Genomic DNA, 15,043 nt, shown 5'->3' on the forward strand with positions numbered 1-15,043 from the left:
CAGTGTGCATGCATCCACTAGCCAGCTGATTTTTGGCTTCCCTGAAGCCCCGAAGAGCGAAAAACTGCCCGATGGGCAAACCGGAAGTATCGAAAAACGGACTTCCAGTTAGCCCGTTGTGCTGTTTTTTTGCCCTCCAGAGACTTCAGGGAAGGGGGAGTATGCATGCATGGAGGGAATGGAATGGGTGTGGGCACTTGCGCAGGCCCACACCCCCTTTTCGGACATGAACCAAAAAAGGTTCGCCATCACTGGTCCATGGATTCTTAACTCTGCACCGTCAACAGGGTTATCATTTGGGGTGCCTTCAGGTGGAGTCCTTTCACTTGGCAATTTCTACAACCTCAGTAACTCACTCACTCCACTTAAATTACTTGCAGAGCTGCCTCCTGTGGTTTTTTTAGCAAGTAGCTACACCAGAGGCAGATTTAAGCAGGTTTTGACCAGTTCTGGAGAACCGGTAGTGGAAATTTTGAGCAATTTGGACAACCGGTAAATACCACCACTGACGGGCTTTGTCCCCATCTGTTCTCTGCCTCCTGAGTCCCAGCTGATCGGGAGGAAACGGGAATTTTGCAGTATCCTTCCCTTGGGGTGGGGGTGGGAATGGAGATTTTACAGTATCTTTCCCCTGCCACGCCCACCAAGCAGTTAAAGGTGTTTGAAACCCAACACTGAGCTATGCATGCACATCATTTTGTTGCTCCCAGAGAAGCTATCCGCTGTCCTCCCAGATCACCTTGGGCAGCTACTCTCCATCCTTCTCTGTAATTCATAAGGACGGGTTTGGAATAACCTATCAAGATGTTGTTGCATCTACAGTACATTGAATAGCAGGAGAGCATTTCTCAAGGACACCCCACCCCTTCCATTCCCATTCTTGGACATCTTAAGGATGTCCGTCATTCTTCCTAACTTCTGAAAGTTCTTCAGAGCTCCTCAAAGTACGGATCTTCAGGATGGAGCTCAAAGCAGCCTCCAGAGAGCTTGAAAGGATGGAATGGTCAATTCGGAGCATGGTCACCTATGACCTGATCCAACATGGCAGGATTCCTGGGCTCCTTTCGTTGCATGAAAAGCAAAAGGTATATTTGAGGAAAGAGAGACTTAACGCAGGAAGCCTGCTTGAAACTGTAACCCAAAACAGTGTCGGAGAGCAGCACGCAGAGCCCGAGGGTGAGGTCAAATGCACCATTAGTTTGGAGTCATTCTGCTCCGTAAGAGACCCAAGTCCAGCCCACTGTGAATTTTGTTGACCCCATATCCAGTGCCAATTTGACTAGGCCAGTGATGGTGAGTTATCGCTCATGCGCGAGTGCCCACACCCATAATTCAGTGCCTGGGGAGGGGGGAAACAGCTTCCTCCGCCCCCTGGAAGCCCTCTGGAAGCCGGAAATGGCCTTTTTCCAAACTTCTGGTGGGCCCAGTAAGCCCCTGGAGCCAGGGGAGGGTAAAAATGCCCTCCCCCATCCCCACAGAAGCTCCCTGGAAACCAAAGACGCCCTCCCAGAGCCTCTCCGTGAGCCAAAAATCAGCTGGTCGGCACACACATACACATTGGAGCTGAACTAGGGCAACGGCTTGCAGGCCAGCAAATTTGGCTCCACGTGCCACCTGTGACGCCCGTGCCATAGGTTCTCCACCACTGGACTAAGCCATTAATAGATCAGATTCTTTAATGTAAGTATCCTTAACACACTTTTAGTGCTTTGAATGCAACTCCTGTTCCTGGTTATTTGTGCCTGACTGGCAAACCAGTATATTAATGGTGAGAACCATGGGGTGGTGATAGTTTATAGTTCAGCCCACTTGAAAAACAAGTCTGGCATTTCAATTTACTCATTTCCTTTCCACATTAAAGATAACACTTTCATATCTGCCTACCCTGGAGTTCAGTAACTAGACAGGAAGTTGTGCCAACAATGTCTATGGTGAAACACAGATGGGTATCTTTTGAAAATCCTAGAGCAGCGGAATATCCTACCAGGGTCAGAAGAAGGCTAGGAAATGGGACATTTCCTGTATATTTTATGATGGTCTATGACGGTTTATATTTCATGCACCACAATGGAAACTGTTAGTACCCGAAAGGCAGGTAAAAAACACACCGAGGAGAAGTGGATTATACTGGAGGAGGTTAAGTCCCAAATCCATCTCCAAGTGATTCTAAGGGGGAGCAAAGCTGCTAGCAGAGACAAAAATCTCTGCAATAGGATTAAAAGGCCCCTGCCTCCAATTGAGGGCCTGGGATGAGCTGGGTGTATGAGTGTGTGAGTCAAAGGTATTATCTGCAACAGTCAAAGCCAAGAAAGAGGGAATTAAATTGTTGTGGTTAGCTCTGGCCCAGCTCCTGCCCCAAGGACTGTGGATGTGGGGGAGACATCCACATGCTGCAGGCCTGTTTTGCCCCCGGTGGAATCTGATGATGAAGGCTCCTCTGAGGCTCTGACCAAGAAGACATGAGTGACAGGGAGGAGGAGAGTGTGGCAGAGAGCTCAGAAGGAGATCAATTATCTAGCTCCTCCTTGGATTCAGAACAAGAGTTAATGATACAGGCACACATGCGGAGAGCGATGCATAGGCAACAACAACTGAGAGATTATTATCAAAGAAAATGAGGCCACCTGTGGTTGGGTGGGGCTGTGGTAATTAGTGAGGCTGCTATAAAGAGCAGCCTGTGGATTTGGCCATTGTGGAGGATTATCTGATCCTTGTGTTTCGTGCCTGCTTTACTGACTTTGACCTTTTGTGTGCTGATTTTCCCCCGCTTTGAAACTAAACCAAAGTGTGTTTCACTTTGTGAAAGAAGAAGGACTGTGAATTGCCTCACAGCTGCAAGCTAAGTATCACAGAACTGATAAGGGACTTGTAGAAATTACCAGTTTGTTTGGAGACCAGTGCTCTTTGCTATACCAAAAGAGGGCTTAGCTTAAGTACATTTTCATTATAAAGAACATTGTTTTGAATGTTCAAACGTGTGTGTGTCTGAAATTTGTACCTGTGAATTTGTGGGAGGAGTGTACCAGAGAGCCCAACAGAACATAAATACTCAATGTTAATTAGAAAAATTATGTATGTTAAAACTTAAAACATACAGAATCAAAAAATGGAAGAAGAGAGTTGGAAGGGAGCTTGGAGGTCGTCCAATCCAACCCCCCCCCCCCCCCCGCTCAGGCTATATTTCAGACAAATAATTGTTCAACCTCTTCTTAAAAACTTCCAGTGTTGGAGCACTTACAACAGTGGTGGCAAACCTATATGTTGTGGTTGGCTCTGGCCCAGCTCCTGCCCCAAGGAATGTGGAGGTGGATGCAGGAGAAACATCAACATGTCATAGGCCTGTTTTATTGCTGACAGAGGCAAGTAGTGCAGTTTCCTCGGACGAAGAAGAAGGTGGGGGTGACTTGGAAGAGGGGGGCTTGGCACACAGCCCAGGAAGCCAATCTCCATTATCTTCAGTCGATTCGGATGCGGAAGTCTTGGACCCACGCAGGCGCAGAGTTATGCGTAGAAGAGACCAATTGAGGACATATCACAGGAGATAAGAGAGGCCACCTGTGTTTGGGTGGGGCTCCAGTAATTAGAGCTGCTGATACAAATAGCAGCGTGTTGGTTTGGCCGTTGTGGAAGATTATCTGATCGCAATTCTTCAGGACCATGTTTTGCTGTTTTCCGGACTTTGTTGATTTTTCATGCCTTTGAAACCAAAGCAGAGCAAAAGTGTGTGTGTCTCACTTCGTTGAAAGAAGGAGGGCTGTGACAATTCTTCACAGCTGCTAGCTAAGTACTTAAGGACTGATTAAGGAAATTGTACAGCCTACAAGGTTGTTTTCGGACGAGTGCTCTTTGCAATACAAAAATGGTGCTTTGTTTCATTTGAAGTTTTGTGATAAAGAACCTTGTTTTGAATTTTCAAACGTGTGTGTGTCTGAAATTTGTACCCTTGAATTTTCAGGAGGCTCATACCAGAGAGCCCGGCAGAACACTATAGCATGGGTGCCACAGGTGGCATGTGGAGCCATATCTGCTGGCACGCAAGCCGTTGCCTTAGCTCAGCTCCAATGTGCATGTGTGTGCCGGCCAGCTGATTTTTGGCTTGCACAGAGGCTCTGGGAGGATGTTTTTGGCTTCCAAAGAGCCTCCTGGGAGATGGGGGAGGTTGCTTTTACCCTCCCCCAGCTCCAGGGAAGCCTTTGGAGCCTGGAGACACGAGCCTACTGGGCCCAGCAGAAGTTGGGAAACAGGCAGTTTCCAGCCTCCAGAGGACCTCCGAGGGGTGGGGGAAGCTGTTTTCGCCCTCCCCAGGCATTGAATTATGGGTGTGGACACTCGCGCATGTGCGATAGCATGCGTGCACACTCTTTCGGCACCTGAGGAATAAAAGGTTTTCCATCACTGACCTACAACTTCTGGAGACCAAGTTGTTCCACTGATTAATTGTTCTTACTGTCAGGAAATTTCTCCTTAGTTCTAGGTTGACTCTCTCCTTGAGAACTCATACTTCTTTAATGAGGGAGGCAGGGCTGGGTTCTACTTACCTTTGCCACCAGTTCACATTGTGACATTTCACACGTGTGCAGTCCCCACAAGGGATTTCACTTCCACCCATGCTCAGACGGTGGATTCAGCCCGAAACGCAGCTGAGGAGCTGATCAGCTGTGCTTTGGGCAAAGAAATAAAGGTGTCAGAGAAAGCTATCATTTTGAATTAGAGACTTTGGCCTGCCACAAGTAAGATAGTACTATGGGAATTGGGGAGGGGTGGTTGCATGAGAGGGAAAGATACTATCCACAAATTCTTTCCAGAGATTCAAGGTCATCCTTTGTTCAGCACTAGCTGGACATGTAGGGGAGGATCGTGGACATTCAAAAAATTGGAGTGGTTCACTTGTGGGTGTGGGGATGAGGGATGAACCCTAACCTGGGTGGAGAACTGTAGGAAAAGAGGTCCTCCAAGTTGCCTTCCAACTCTGTTATTGTGTTATTCTGTTGTTACTTTCATTTAGTGCTTCTGAATTTCCTGTATTTATTTATCTATCTATCTATCTATCTATCTATCTATCTATCTATCTATCTATCCATCCATCCATCCATCCATCCATCCATCCATCCATCTATCTATCTATCAATCATCTATCTATTTATTTATTGGATTTGTATGCCGCCTCTCTCCGCAGACTCGGGGCGGCTAACAACAGTAATAAAACAGTATATGACAATAATCCAATACTAAAAACAGTTAAAAACCCATTATATAAAACCCAATCATACATACAGACATACCATGCATAAAATTGTAAAGGCCTAGGGGGAAAGTGTATCTCAATTTCCCCATGCCTGGTGGCAAAGGTGGGTTTTAAGCAGCTTACAAAAGGCAAGGAGGGTGGGGGCAATTCTAATCTCTGGGGGGAGTTGGTTCCAGAGGGCCGGGGCCGCCACAGAGAAGGCTTTTCCCCTGGGTCCCACAAAGCGACATTGTTTGGTTGACGGGACCCGGAGAAGACCCACTCTGTGGGACCTAGCTGATCGCTGGGATTCGTGCAGCCCAAGCATAGATGGCTGGAGTATTCTGGGAATTGAAGTCCATACATCTTATTGGGGTTGAGAAACACTGTAATGGGATGATGAATTTGGAAAAAGAGAAAAGAACAATTAGCAAAGCAATTTAGCCACTGGGCACTGTTCATTGGTGTGAGTCAGAAGCCTCTCTTGGCTAACTGGGATCCACAGAGAGATCTGCCAATAGAGAGGAAGGGCTTCCTGCTCATTCCTGTCTGGTGACGTCAACGTAAGAGGAATCTTTCATCGTGCTTAATTCCAAAGGCAGATGTGCCCAAATGCACCCGCCAGTTTCTGGGTGTCTAAATCTTTGTTTTGTGGAAGTGATGTACTCCAACGTTGACTCAGGATAAAGGCTCGGTTGGTCATTGGCAAGCTAGAACTTCAAAAAGAAATTCAACCATTGACCCCAGAGGCAACTGCCGTGTTACCTGGCCTTTGTAAGCCTTGCCAGTATTACTCATCTGTCTTATTCGTGTCTCTTTAAAAAATGAAGCCATCATCCAAAAAAGGAACAGCTGAAATTTTTTCTGGCAACCTGCCTGCGGCCAAAAAGAATAGAAGCAATGGCTATCAGGAGAAAAAACTGGTAGGGGTGGGCTTCAAAAATTTTAGCAAGGGTATCTCTGTCAGGTTGCTGGGTCGCTGTGGCCATAATGGGTGTGGCCTAATCTAAGGTGACCAGATTTTAACATTGCTAAAAAGGGACACCATTGACCGGGGGTGGGGGCAGGTGGGTGGCATATCTTGATTAAAAAATTGGTGTATATGGAGCCAAAAAAAATTCTCTTTTTTTCCTCTCTTTTCATTTCTTCTTTTCTCTCTTTCTCTTTCCTTCCCTCTCTCCCCCTCTCACTCTCTTTCTCTCTCTTCCTCACTCCCTTTCTCTTTCTTTCTTTCTCTCCCTCCCTTTCTTTCTCTCTTTCTCTCTCTTCCATCCTTCCTTTCTATCTTTTTCTCTCTCTCTTCCTCCATCCCATTCTCTCTCTCTCTTTCTCTCCCTTCCTTCCTTTTTTCTCTTTCTCCCTCTCTCTCTCCTTCCCTCCCTCCCTCTCTCTCTCTCTTGTTCTCTCTCTTTCATGATGCTCGGACCTGGTAGGCGTACTCCTACACACAGCTGCTGGAGAGGAATATCGACAAAGCGCCTAGTGCGCCGCCAATGAATCCCCAAGCAGCAGGAATGCCTGACGAAGAAGAGGGCCAGGACAGTGAATCCGCAGCTTCAGCTTCTATGGGAAGTCGCCCGGGACTCACCATCCACCCCACCCATCCTGTCTCTGTCTCTCTCTCCCTGTGAGGGGGCGCGGCATCGGCTGCTCAAGCAGGCGGAGGAGCAGCGGCATCAGTGCCTCTTTAGCAGTGTCGACATCCCCCGTGCCCATCCCAGCCCCCCAGAGTGGAAGCTGAACTGCTTGCCGGCTGATCCCTTCAAGCCACCCGATCGCATGGCAAGCAGCTCCAACGCTTTCTCCAGCCGGTGTTCAAACTTCTGGCTGGTATGTCAAAAAAGCAGGACTTTTTAAAAACCCTGCAGGACGCAGGACAAATTGGCAGAAAGCGGGACTGTCCCGCGGAAATCGGGACATCTGGTCACCTTCCTGTGAGCCTCCAGGAGGGCAAAAATAGCCTCCCCGGGCTTTGGAGGCCCTCTAGAGGCCAGAAACAGGGCCGTTTGCAGCTTTCCTGAACTTTTGGTAGGTCTGTTTTTCACCCTCCCTGGGCCTCCTTGTGCGCCCTGCAGGGACGGATTGCTATTACTGCCGCTACCAAAGTGCTGCACGTGCAGCTTCGGTTATTCTGTGTCCATGCATGCACTATGAACGCACATCCCCAGCATGTTTTTGCTTCGATGGATGCGCAGGAAGCAAAAACATGCTGAAATCTTGTGAGGGGACATGCACGTGTGTGAGATTTCAGCGATTTTTTATTATGTGCAGAAGCAAAAAAAATCATAAATCTCCCGCATGCGTCCCCTTTCAAGAGTTTGCTTTTGCGCATGCACTCAAAAGAAAAAAAAATCAAAAAATAGAAGAAAAAAGATGCCAGCATCCATAGGACTGCCACCTGGGTGGCTGTGCACAATTTGCACAATCTGGCGACTGCTACCAGTGCGCCATCCCCTACTGTACCAGTAGCAACCCACTACTGGCACCCTGCGCTTACCTGCATCCAAAATGGGCCGTGTGGGCACTCCTGGGACAGGAGCAGGGGTGGGCAGCAGGCAGGACGGGGTGGAACACAGTTCCACCGGCAGAAATGAAGATGTGTGTGCAGCTCCAGCTGATCGGCGGCTGCCACTTCCTGGATTACTGGTCTCATCTCGGCTCTCCTTTTCCCCCCTGCTGCTGCTGCTCCGTCTGTGCTCCTTGCTTTTTTCCTCTTTCCTCCTTCCGGGCTTCAGACGAGCTTCCCTCTCTTCTGCCCAGCTCCCCTCCAGCCTCACACGGCCACCTCCCGCCTGAGGTGCAAGCAGAAGGTGTGGGTGGAAGCGGCGCTGGCAGCATTTATGCTTCTGGCAGCACCTGTTTGCCTAGCTACCCAAATTGTCACCCTAGCGAGTGACACTGGTAAGGTTGTAAGTCGAGGACTTAACAGTTCACTTGAACGATGATGATCATTCAAGCCACTCCCACCTGGTCATATGGCCAGCAAGCCACTCCTACCCAGTCACATGATCATTAAGCCACACCCACAAAATAAGCCATACCCACAATGTGGCAGTAAAAATTTTGGCTGCCCATTACTGGATGGAAGGGGCGGGTGGGGCCAGCCAGGGGTGAGATTTGGGGTTCTCTGAACTGCACAGAAGCTTAGCTAGAGGTTCTCCTGAACCCCTGCGAACCCCCAGCAGCCCAACCCTGAAAGTTGGTCACCGTTGCTGCCATTTAAGGTGAGCCTTCTGCCATGTGCTTCTGGAACAGGGTTTCATTCTGACCTGCTGCTCTGCCACATTTTTTCCTCTGCTGACTCAGGCTGGGAGACAGCCTAGCCAAGCTTCGCTCCAAGGGAAGGCAGGAGAGGAGTCTGAGCGCACGGCCAGATCAGGGCAAGGTGCCATCACAGAGTGACACCTCCATTCCGCCTGGTAGAGTTGCAGTGGAATAGGCTGAAATTCAACAGGTGCATATAGACAGTGCTCCGGTTAGTTGATACTAAAGGATATTGATACTAAAGGAATATGATCAATGTGATAAAAGAAGTTGTTTTAGAATAGTTTATTTTATTTATTTATTTTATTTGTCATACAAATATAGTATTGTATTGTAGAAACATAGAAACATAGAAACATAGAAGACTGACGGCAGAAAAAGACCCCATGGTCCATCTAGTCTGCCCTTTTACTATTTCCTGTATTTTATCTTACAATGGATATATGTTTATCCCAGGCATGTTTAAATTCGGTTACTGTGGATTTACCAACCACGTCTGCTGGAAGTTTGTTCCAAGGATCTACTACTCTTTCAGTAAAATAATACTTTCTCATGTTGCCTTTGATCTTTCCCCCAACTAACTTCAGATTGTGTCTCCTTGTTCTTGTGTTCACTTTCCTGTTAAAAACACTTCCCTCCTGAACCCTATTTAACCCTTTAACATATTTAAATGTTTCGATCATGTCCCCCCTTTTCCTTCTGTCTTCCAGACTATACAGATTGAGTTCATTAAGTCTTTCCTGATACGTTTTATACTTCAGACCTTCCACCATTCTTGTAGCCCGTCTTTGGACCCGTTCAATTTTGTCAATATCTTTTTGTAGGTGAGGTCTCCAGAACTGAACACAGTACTCCAAATGTGGTCTCACCAGCGCTCTATATAAGGGGATCACAATCTCCCTCTTCCTGCTTGTTATACCTCTAGCTATGCAGCCAAGCATCCTACTTGCCTTTCCTACTGCCTGACCACACTGCTCACCCATTTTGAGACTGTCAGAAATCACTACCCCTAAATCCTTCTCTTCTGAAGTTTTTGCTAACACAGAACTGCCAATGCAATACTCAGATTGAGGATTCCTTTTCCCCAAGTGCATTATTTTACATTTGGAAACATTAAACTGCAGTTTCCATTGCTTTGACCATTTATCTAGTAACGCTAAATCATTTACCATATTACAGACCCCTCCAGGAATATCAACCCTATTGCACACTTTAGAGTCATCGGCAAATAGGCAAACCTTCCCTACCAAACCTTCCCCTATGTCACTCACAAACATATTAAAAAGAATAGGACCCAGAACAGACCCTTGTGGCACACCGCTTGTAACCTGTCTCTGCTCAGAATACTCGCCATTAACAATAACTCTCTGATGTCTATGCTTCAGCCAGCTTGAAATCCACTGAACTATCCAGGGATTAAGTCCAATCTTCACTAATTTATCTATCAGCTCTTTATGTGGAACCGTATCAAAGGCTTTGCTGAAGTCCAGATAGGCAATATCCACGGCACCACCTTGATCCAACACCTTTGTGACATAGTCAAAGAACTCAATGAGATTAGTCTGACACGATTTGCCTTCAGTAAAGCCATGCTGATTTGGGTCCAATAAGTTATTGTTTTTTAGATGCTGATTTATCCTCTTTTTGAGTAGAGTCTCCATCATTTTAACTACAACTGATGTCAAGCTAACTGGCCTGTAGTTTCCAGCTTCTTCTCTACTGCCCTTCTTGTGGATAGGCACAACACTGGCCATTCTCCAATCCTCAGGAACATCTCCTGTTAACAGGGATTGGTTAAACAAATCAGTCAGGGGGGTAGCAATGACAGATCTGAGTTCTTTAAGAACTCTGGGATGGATGCCATCTGAACCCATTGCCTTATTTATCTTTAATCTTTCAAGTTCTTCTAAGACATCGGCTTCTAAGATCACTGGAGCTGAATCCGTACAGCTGGAAGCAATGCTATATCCCTCTATAGTATTATTTTGTAAGGTGTCCTTTGAGAAAACTGAACAGAAGTAGCTATTGAAATGGTCAGCGATCTCCTTATTCCCATTAATGCATGTATTATTCCCGGTACTAAGCTTTGTGATGCTGCAGTTTTTCTTCTTCCTATCACTAATATATCTGAAGAAGGTTTTATCCCCCTTCTTTGCAAATTTTGCTATTTCTTCCTCTTTTGAGGCTTTAGCAGCATATATTATCTGTTTCGCCTCCTTCTGTCTCATTTTATACACCTCTCTATCAGCTATACTTCCAGACTCTTTATACCTCCTATAGGCAGCCTTTTTTTCATTGACTATAGCCCTTACATCATTGCTAAACCATAGCAGTTTCTTCTTCCTTTTACCTTTAGTTACTTGCTTTACATAAAGTCTTGTGGCTTTTAAGATGGCCTTTTTTAATACAGTCCACTGGGTGCTCGCTCCTGCCATTTTATCCCTCCCCTTTAATTCATTATTTAAATATTCCCCCATTGCATTAAAATTTGTTTTTCTGAAATCCAATACTTTGGTTGCAGTATAGGATTGCTCACAATCAGTTTTTACATCAAACCACAAACATAGATGGTCGCTGCAACCTAAATTTTCTCCCACCTTGACCTCTTGTAGTATGTTTAACATAATAAACTCCATGGGCTGCACTGGCTGCCGATCGGTTTCCGGTCACAATTCAAAGTGTTGGTAATGACCTTTAAAGCCCTACATGGCATTGGACCAGAATATATCCGGAACCACCTTCTACCGCACGAATCCCAGCGGCTGATAAGGCCCCACAGAGTTGGCCTTCTCCGGGTCCCGTCGACCAAACAATGTCGTTTGGCGGGTCCCAGGGGAAGAGCCTTCTCTGTGGCGGCCCCGGCCCTCTGGAATCAACTCCCTCCAGAGATTAGAACGGCCCGCACCCTCCTTGTCTTTTGCAAATTACTCAAGACCCACCTTTATCGCCAGGCATGGGGGAACTGAGACATCCTCCCCCAGGCTTTTATATTTTATGTTTGGTATGTATGTGTTGTATGGTTTTAAATTGTTGGGATTTTAGATATGTTTTATTTTAATATTAGATTTGTCTCACTGTTATATTGTTTTTGTATTACTGTTGTGAGCTGCCCCGAGCCTTTGGAGAGGGGCGACATACAAATCTAATTAATAATAATAATAATAATAATAATAATAATAATAATAATAATAATAATAATAATAATTATAATTATAATTATAATTATAATTATAATTATAATTATAATTATAATTATAATTATAATTATAATTATAATTATAATTATAATTATAATTATAATTATAATTATAATTATAATTATAATTATTATAATTATTATTATTATTATTATTATTATTATTATTATTATTATAAAGTAGAGATAGAAAAGATAAAAAGACATTAGGACAGGAACGGGAGGCACGAAGGTGCACTTATGCACGCCCCTTACAGACCTCTTAGAAAAGGGGAGAGGTCTATTGTAGATAATGTAAGGTTGAAGATTTTGGGATTGGGGGAAGAAACAACAGAGTCCAGTAGTGAATTCCAGGCATGGACCACTCTGTTGCTGACATCGTATTTTCTGCAGTCTAGTTTGGAGCAATTTACATTTAGTTTGTATCTATTGCATGCTCTTGTGCTGTTGTTGTTAAAGGCGAAGTAGTTGCCAACAGGGAGTACATTGTGATGTATGATTTTATGAACAACAGTTAAATCAGTTCAGAGGCGACGTAGCTGTAAATTTTCTAAACATAGTAATTGAAGTCTGGAGGAGTAAGGTAATTTGTTGTGTGAGGAGAAGTGGAGGACTCTTCTTGTGAAGTATTTCTGGACTCCTTCATCTGTTATGCAGTGCAGATTCCATACAGGTGAGCTGTATTCAAGAATTGGTCTGATAAATGTTTTGTATGCTCTGGTTAGTAGATCGGTGCTTCTAGAGAAGAAGCTGCGTAGAATTAAGTTTGTGACTCTTGGTGCTTTTTTGGCAATGCTGTTGCAGTGGGCTCTGGCACTTAGGTCATTGAAAATGAGTACTCCAAGGTCTTTGAGTGAGGGTCTTCTGCGAGTTCAGTTTGTCCAAGTGTATATTTAGTATTTGGATTCTTTTTACCAATATGTAGGATAATATGTACTGCTTCTCAGTCTTGCCCACTTTAAGAGGTGGGGCAGGGGACTTCAACTCCCAGAATTCCCCAGCCAACATGCTGACTGGCAAATTCCAGAGGGAAGGATATTGCAAAATCTCCATTTACACCCCACTCTGAAGGCAGCCAGAGGTGGTATTTGCTGGTTCTCTGAACTACTCAAAATTTCTGCCACCGGTTTTCCAGAACCTGTCAGAACCTCCTGGATTTCATCCCTGAATTACGGTGATTCAGTTTAGTAAAGAAAGGTCGTAAAAAGGGGCAGAATTCATCCTAAAACTCAATTGTTTAACCACAGAAATTTGAGGCTGGGTTGTGTTCATAATACAAGGACCCTCTGTATTGAAGCCTTCCTATCCTACGTTTCCACTTCAAGACTCCTATCTTCAAACCTCAAGGTTCTCCTAAATTGTTTTGGGCTAGTTAAGTTAATGACATTCCCAACCTGATCATCAACTGTAGACAATCCACTGCTTACTCCCCCTCCTCCCATTTTAAGGATCGGTTTTCAAGGCCGACTTTGCCTCCCTCCCACCCAACCGATGTTGGAAAAGACAGCCAAGCGGGCAGCCTCTCTTGTGCTCCAGGGTCTGATCATAATTAAGTCATAGATTTTTCCATAGACCCAATCAGATCAGCTGCTTCTGAAATTGCAGTGGGCCATAATTCATTCTGCAGAAGAGTCACAGATTGATTTTTCCAGTCATTATATACATCTGCTGGCTGGCTGGCTGGCTCTCTTGCAACTTTACTACTCTTAATGCATCATCAATCAGAGTTTACCTGAGCCTGAAGCTGGGGCTTTGGCCTCCTTCCTTCTCTGATCTCCATCAAGCCACAAAGGAAGCTGGATGCAACATCTGGGCAATAAAGATGCTGTTGAAAGCTGATGCTGGCAGTATGTTAACCTGTCACTATCTGGAGGAAAGGTGTACAGCATTTTGCAATTCAATTCCTAAAAGGTTCTTCGGGGTGCATCAGGGTAAAAGCAGCACTTACTTGCAGGTCCTTCAAGCAGCTGGGTCCACGCCAATTCTTTGAAAGCTGCAGGTTTGTGCTTTTCTGATGCCCCATAGGTGCTTTTCAGAACCAAATCTGAAGCCCAGATTGGTTGTATTCCAATTGTGTTTCCCACCACAAGTTCCAGAATTTTCACCGGTCTAGAGAGCCTACAAAACTTTTGACACACCCATCCTAGACTACTGCTCATCTGTCTGGAACCCATACCACATCACAGACATCAACACCCTTGAAAATGTCCAAAGATATTTCACCAGAAGAGCCCTTCACTCCTCCACTCGAAACAATATCCTACGAAAATAGACTAACAATCCTGGGCCTAGAAAGCCTAGAACTACGACGCCTAAAACACGATTTGAGTATTGCCCACAAGATCATATGCTGCAATGTCCTACCGGTCAATGACTACTTCAGCTTCAACCACAATAACACAAGAGCACGCAACAGATTCAAACTTAATACGAACTGCTCCAAACTTGACTGTAAAAAATATGATTTCAACAACCGAGTTATCGAAGCGTGGAACTCGTTACCGGACTCAGTTGTGTCAACCCCTAACCCCCAACATTTCTCCCTTAGAGTCTCCACGATTGACCTCTCCAGGTTCCTAAGAGGCCAGTAAGGGGCGTACATAAGTGCACCAGTGTGCCTTTCGTCCCCTGTCCAATTGTCTTTCCTTTCTCTCACTTATCATATATATTCTCTCCCTTTCATATATCCTCTCCTCTAAGTTCACTTTACCCTTATATATATTACTACAGTACATGTCTATTTTTCTTCCTATGTATTTGTGTATTGGACAAATGAATAAATAAATAAATAAATGTAAATCCAGACTCATTCTACCCAGTCATTGTAGAATAGAGCAGTAACAGATTGAATAACAAGTAAGAAGGTCTTGGAAAAGATATTCTAGTGCCATGATGTCTTTCTACCAGTGGTAGCTTGCTCCCAGTTTGGCCCGGTTCTGAGAACTGGTAGGGGGAGACAGCCCACCTGCCGTTGTGCGCAAGCACGCACACAAACCAGTAGCAATAGTGTTGTATCCTGTAATGGCTACCTTGTAACTCTGTAAATAGTTTGTTCCTCTTTCAGCGCTGTCTGAGCCCAAGCAGGAAGTCGCTCCTGATTGGCTCAGACGCGGCCGGCTCTAGCTTTGGCGGGAACCGCAAATATATAAAAGGAGCGGTTTCTCCAGGCAGAGTCAGTCGGTACTCGCTGAATTGTCACTTTACCTTGCTGAGCTGTCACTTGTTCTCTGAGCTGAATAAAAGTACCGATTGCTCAAAACCCTGTCTCTGGGTCTACTTCACTGGCGACGAACGGACGGAAGAAACTTCGCGTGCAACATGGACAAAATCCAGATCGGCCAGGCTCCGGAACTCTTCGA

This window comes from Erythrolamprus reginae, chromosome 11, assembly GCF_031021105.1.
Source record: "Erythrolamprus reginae isolate rEryReg1 chromosome 11, rEryReg1.hap1, whole genome shotgun sequence".
NCBI classification, from domain to species: domain Eukaryota; kingdom Metazoa; phylum Chordata; class Lepidosauria; order Squamata; family Dipsadidae; genus Erythrolamprus; species Erythrolamprus reginae.